Source organism: Aegilops tauschii, chromosome 1, assembly GCF_002575655.3.
Source record: "Aegilops tauschii subsp. strangulata cultivar AL8/78 chromosome 1, Aet v6.0, whole genome shotgun sequence".
Lineage (NCBI taxonomy): Eukaryota > Viridiplantae > Streptophyta > Magnoliopsida > Poales > Poaceae > Aegilops > Aegilops tauschii.
This window is the reverse complement of record NC_053035.3, coordinates 387,885,580-387,891,934: the sequence shown is the minus strand read 5'-3', so window position 1 is coordinate 387,891,934 and position 6,355 is coordinate 387,885,580. Positions and strand designations below refer to the sequence as shown.

At 51.9% G+C, this 6,355-nt stretch overlaps 1 pseudogene; it reads right to left on the bottom strand.

The window, feature by feature from the left end:
• Window positions 1–1,122: 1,122 nt before the first annotated feature.
• On the bottom strand, window positions 1,123–2,544 carry LOC109780220 (uncharacterized; annotated as a pseudogene).
• Between the last annotated feature and the right edge of the window lie 3,811 nt (window positions 2,545–6,355).

Genomic DNA, 6,355 nt, shown 5'->3' with positions numbered 1-6,355 from the left:
TCTGCTCCAGATTTTAAGATCCTTTGCTACTCTCTGCATCTTAATCTTGATCCTGACAAAAGGGCAATCATGGTTGACAGGCCTCTCCCAGGCGTGCTGGACAGTTTCAGAGTAGTGTGGGTGTTGAGGCCAGAAATTTTCAAATCTGAATCTGGCCTTTCGTGGCTGACAATCTGCACGGGACAGGATTAGGGGGCAATGATCAGAGAAGGAAGTTGATGCAGCGTGCAGCATGTAGCCATCATGCAGAATTTCCCAGTCTGGGTTGCAGAAGAATTTACCTATGCTGCACAGAGTTGGATTTTCTCTTTCGTTACTCCAGGTGAAACGCCGGTTTTTGCACTTGATCTCTCTAAGCCCTGCAAAATCAAGTGCTCTTCTGAATCTGCCCATCAATCTTCTATTCAGATGCTGATTGTTCTTGTCTCTTGCTTCATATATCATGTTGAAATCTCCGGTTATCAGCCAGGCTTGCCCTAATGGAGGCGCACAACTTGACATTTCCTGCAGAAAATCTTCTCTGATCCCGTCGTCATTTGGACCATAGACTGTGGTTAACCAGAACTGAATGTTCGTTCCCAATTCCTTCACTTTGGCTGTGATTGTAAACCGTCCAATGGAGTGTGATTCGACCTCAACAATCTCTTTGTTCCAAAAAATGGCAGCTCCCCCTCTTGTGCCCATAGCAGGTAGCACTGCACAGCCTTGCAGCATTGGGCCGCCGATTTCCTTTGCTATACCCGTCGTCCACACTTCCACCTTCGTCTCTTGCAGCGTCAGGATTGCTGTCTTGAGCGTTGTGGCCACCTCACAGATTGCTGAGCGCTTAGCTGGAGCGTTGATGCCCCTAACGTTCCACGACATGATGCTGCAAATGTTACTAATCATGGGGACACAAAGATTTGCTCCGACGACTAACATTACTATTGCAGGAAACAAATTGTGAATAGTACACCACCACACTTGCCGGGGGGCGACGACGGCCACCAATAGGCCCAAAACCCCGTCGTCGTCTAACTAAGCATCCTACCTTGGAACTAAACATGGAATAAAAACCTAACTCTGAACTGGCGTGAAACCAGCCGTCGACGGAGACTACATGGAAACTAAACATGGAGGAAACTACTCAGCCGCCTTGGCTGCACCATCAGGGCCATGAGCTGCCGCTGCAATCTTCAGAGCATTGACGTCGAGGTTTGTCAGCTTTGCAATGGTCTGAATGTCTGCATCCGTCAACGGCTCGTTGAAGCGCTTGATCAGCCTTGCCGCCATCTCCGGGGTCATCTTGTCGCCTGGACCAAGCTCGCCGAGCTCCTTGACAAGACGAAGCGCCGCTCTCTGAGACACTGGGACAGTGGAGCTGGCCATTGCTTGTCTTGCACTGCGCCTGGATGGAACAGAAACGGCCCTGGACTTGGGAGGAGCCGACGTGCGCTTCTGCTTCGGGGTGGTGAGCACTGGGGGCTGAATGTTGCTGAAGAGCTGCAGCGCCTCAGAATCCTCCTGAATCTTCATGTGGTTTATTCTCTCCGTGACCGCCACCATGGCCTGGAGCTCGATCGTAGCAGTCGTGGGCTGTGTGACGCAGGGCATGACGTTGGGGAGCAGAGCAGTGGGCAGCATCGTCGGAGGAGACATCTGAGGAGATGTAGCGTCGTCGGAGTTGAAGTCGAGCGGGCTGGACAGAGCCTCCAGCATGGCGTTCTCGAACTCGAGCTGCATGCAGTCGGTGCGCGGGGGAGGCTCGAGCGTGCGTCCCGAGTCCGAGAAGGAGAAGAACTGCGCCACTGGGTCCTCTTCGGGTGGTGGTGGCGGAGCACGCGGCTGGAGCGGAAGCGGAGGGGTCGCGCGGAGCAGAGACGTGGCCGGTGGAGATGCACGCTAAACCGAGCGGCCCCGGCTGGAGCATCGCTGACGTGATGCAGGGGTCCTGCTCCTGTGCCGTGGCGCCTTTGAGACCGGCATCTTGCTCTTGCCGGTCCTGCCACGGCCTAGGAGCGTGTCGCGCCAGGAGCGGCCTCCATGACTTCCATGGCCTTCATCGCCGTGGTCACGCCGGTCTCCCAAGATCGGGAAGCTGCTGCAGCCCCCGGAGGAAACGCGGGTGACACCGCGCCTGTTCTTGGACTGGCCATCTTCGACTCCCTCCACCCAGGTGCCCGGATCGGTCCGTGGCAACGGGCGGTCGTCTTCCTCTCCTGATGACGGGAGCCCGCTCTGGCCGGAGTGCGAAGATCGCGGCGAGAGCGGGGTCCAGTCCTCTACCCTATCTACGTGGATGAGGAGGTCGTAGCGATGGACGTTCGGCGGCGGGGGCACGTTGAATTCCGGCGGGGAGAAGCCTAGGATCTGGTCGACGCGGCCTGCGCCGCGCTTGACCACCCAGAGCGCCCTCTTCGTTGGGATGTGCGCGACGTCCCACGCCCACAGCCAGCACGCGAACGTCTTGGTGTGGCCGCGCTCGTTGGTGCGGCTGTCGAGGCGGTCGATGCGGCCGAAGTCGCCGAAGGCCTCTTCCGCCCCCTCCAGGCTCCAAAGCTGCATGGGCAGGTCCTTGACGACGATGCAGACGTGGAGCGTGAGCTTGAGGATGGCCGCGTGATCGTCAGGGTTCCACGCGCGGATGAAGTACTTGCAGCCTTCAACCTTGAGGACGCCACGACGGACGGCGTTGTCCCGGTGCGCCGGCAGGTCAAAGTGCACCAGGAAGGCCTCCGGGTGGTGCGCCATCACCCGCAGCTGATGGGGCGGAGTGCGGAGCTGCTCGTCGAAGGCTTTCCCCACCGCCATGGGGGACGTGGAGTGCGCGCGGTCTGCCGCCATGAGAGTCACCGCGTGCTGGCGCAGGATGTACTCCGCGTGCTCGATGGCCGGAGAGGAGACCACCATCTTGTTGCTCGAGCGTGGCCTTCTGGACGGGTCGGTGTGGTAGGAGCGCTCCATGGCCGCGGCGGGAGCAGGGATGGCCGCGGCAGGGGAGGGGAGCGGCGGGTCGAAACAGAGGCGCTCCCGCACTGGGATCCGGGGTTGAGGCGGACGGATTCTGGCGTGGACGGCCCCTCCTGGGCCGCCGTTGCGAGGGTTCTACGGGCACTCTCGGCCGAAGTGACCTTGCAGCTCACAGATGATGCATCGGAGAGGATCACGACAATCTTTGTGGCGGTGGAGCTTGCTCAGGCAACGGAAACACTTTCCCTTGAAGCGGCTTAAAAAGGCCTCCCGCCCCTTGGAGGAGGTGCGCCCGCGAGACTGGTCCGAGCGGAGAGCCTGGCGGCGCGCGCCATTGCCCGACGTGCCCTCCCCAGCCCGCCGGTTTTTCTGTGATCTGACCGCCGTCCATCCCTCTTCTTCCTCGGAGTGGGAAATGCAGAGCTGACTTACCGGGGCGACTACTATGGATTTAAGGCGTTGCAGACCGTCGGGGAGGAGAGGCGCAGGCGTGCCCCGCGGTCCGAAGGGTGGAGCTGGGTTGGATGCCTCTCCCCGGAGCAGGATTCGCAGCGGAGCCGCCGAATCTGGAGACCGCGTGCTCGGGGAGGGGGGACAGCGGGCCGAGGCAATCAACCACCGGAGCGGCCAGCGGCGCGGGGTGGGGAGGGATCCTCGGATGCAGAGTACTCACAGAGTAGAGGACCGGAGTGGCAGCCAGGGGTGGATCTGGATAGCGAGCAGAATCTGAGGAGGTTGTTTGGGACTAAGCAATCAACCACCGGAGTTGTAGAAGTTGCTCATACCTCGACAGCCAGTACCCGAAATTGAGGAAGACGGTACGGGCGGTACCGCTGAAGCTCCAAGGCATGGAGGAGGGAGACTTGCTCTAGGGTGGCGGCAGTTTGGGGGTGGACTTCCAGCATGTTCTTCAGTGTGGGGATAGAGGGAAGGGTGGGGAGGGAGATTATACCGACGGGGGAAGGAGATACGATGGAGGCGACGATCTAGATTCCAGGGGAGATGCCACATGATTCCTATGAAGTGCCTGGGTATTTTCATGGGAGTTTGGATCACAATATTGCGCGCCCCTCCCCCCTCCATTACTCCCCTGACAATTCATATGACTATCTTGATCTCTACTCGAATTGATTGTGTGTAAAACACATATGTCGGTCCATAAGTAAGTTTTATAGAGGAGATGAGTGTGCAAGAATCACCACAACAAGAGGCACCTGGAAAGCATGATGGTGGATTGGTATTAGAGAATTTTTGGTGTTTGGGAGAAGTGCATCTAGCACTTTAATTTTGAGAGAAGTGTCATCACCGGATTTAGAAAGAGAAAGTGCATCTACCACTTTAATTTTGGGAGCAACGCAGTGTATTATTTCCTGCCCATAAGAACTTCTAGAAGTCCCATCATAAGCAACATATATACTTCCTCTATTCCTTTATATAAGGTGTATTTATTTTTTTCAAAAGTCAAACGAGTGCATGTTTGACCGAGTTTTTAGAAAATTATATCAATATCCACAGTATAAAATTTATATAATTTGATCCATCATGAAAAGAAGTTTCATATTTTATCTATTAAGTATTGCAGATGTTGTTATTTTATTCTATAATTTTGATCAAACACTCAAATGGTTGACTGGCACGGAAATCAATACACCTTATATTCTGAAATGGAGGGGGTATATTCCTATGGTGATACATTATTTTTCTTGTTCATGCCCTGCGAATATCTGTATTCCCATTGAAGAATTTTTTTATACCACATATTTAATGGAGGCACTCAAATGGGTTTAAATGACCTACAAAAGAATACATGATCACTACGTATAAGTTTTGGCTACCCAAGTAATTACCCGTGCCCTTTACAATAACAGTGATTTATGTCGTCATCACTCTTCCTAATCTTCTTCCACTAGCCCTTCATAGTTACTGGAGCTAGGTTCCGTCATGGTGGTCGAAATTCTCTCTTCTTTGGTTGGATGAGAACTGGTCGTTGGAGCTTCAAATGGCATGAAGCTAATAGTTATTGTCGCCTTTAGGTTGTGAGCACTCTCCTCTTGCATCATAGGTAATTAGATATGCCCTTTTGTTGGCAAGGCTGCTGACTAGGTACTTCAGTCTTAATGCCTGGAACTTCAAGGTTCCTCAAGCTAGCGTCTGCCAACACTGTGAGATACCACCTCGAGACCATGCTATTGCAATGTCGCTCTCTTGTTTCTGCCGCGCCTCGAAGCGTGAATGTGTAATGGTCCTTGCTTCATCAGGAATTAGCCATTGGCCAAAATCATTGTAATTAGTAGGGCAGTCCCTCGGGAAAGTACCCCTTACCACACAGATGTTCGAGCCAGGCCCCCTCATGGTGTCAAAGTAAGCTGAGAGGAAAAAGTGAGAGCAGGACCGGATACAGACTATTGAAGTTGTACCACTCTCCATCCACGTACCTAATGCAGAACCAGTGATCCTGGAAGTGGCAGATGAGGACAGTTTCCAGTTCTGGATTGGATTGGGTTGCTGTTGTAGCTTGGGAATAAATGGAGATATATTAGAGGTCCCATACCCCTAGTACCCTCTTCAAAACCTATTAATGAAAAAGAAATAGTGGTTCATGAAATGATGTGGAGAAGAAATTCCAGCGGAATGAGCGGAGCTAACAGGGAAAAAAAATCTAATTTGAATAATTCTTCTAGTATACACCTTACCACTAGAATAAATAATGCACACTACATTGAAATTGTTGTAATCATAGAAGACATCACCATGACAAGAGGTACCGGGATTGCAGATGGTGGATTTGTATAAGAGAATTTTTGGTGTTTGGGAGGAGTGCATCTAGCACTTTAATTATGGGAGAAGTGACATCATCGGATTTAGAAAGGGAAAGTGCATCTACCACTTTAATTTTCGGAGCAGTGCAGTGTATTATTTCTTGCCCATAAGAACTTCTAGAAGTCCCATCATCAGCAACATATATATCCCTATGGTGATACATTAGTTTTCTTGTTCATGCCCTACCAACATCTGTATTCTCACTAAAGACATTTGTCATACCACATATTTAGTGGAGGCACTCCAATGGGTTTAGACGACCTACAATAGAATTCCTGATCAGAACATAACAATTTTAACTACCAAAGCAATCACCCGTGCCCTAAACAATATCGGTGATTTTTGTCTATTCCAGCTAGCACAAGGGAGTTTTATTCATGCACTAATCATCATCATTACTGAACTATCTTTAGTCATGTCTGGACACACCATCTTTATACACCTGAAGGTACACTTAAATGCCACGATTGAAGATTTGATGATTGTTCGAATGAAATCAGATGGTTCATAAGAATTTGATATATGAGCGCAATCATCATAACACTTCACATTTGGTACACATCAATTTGGTATGGAATTTGGGTGT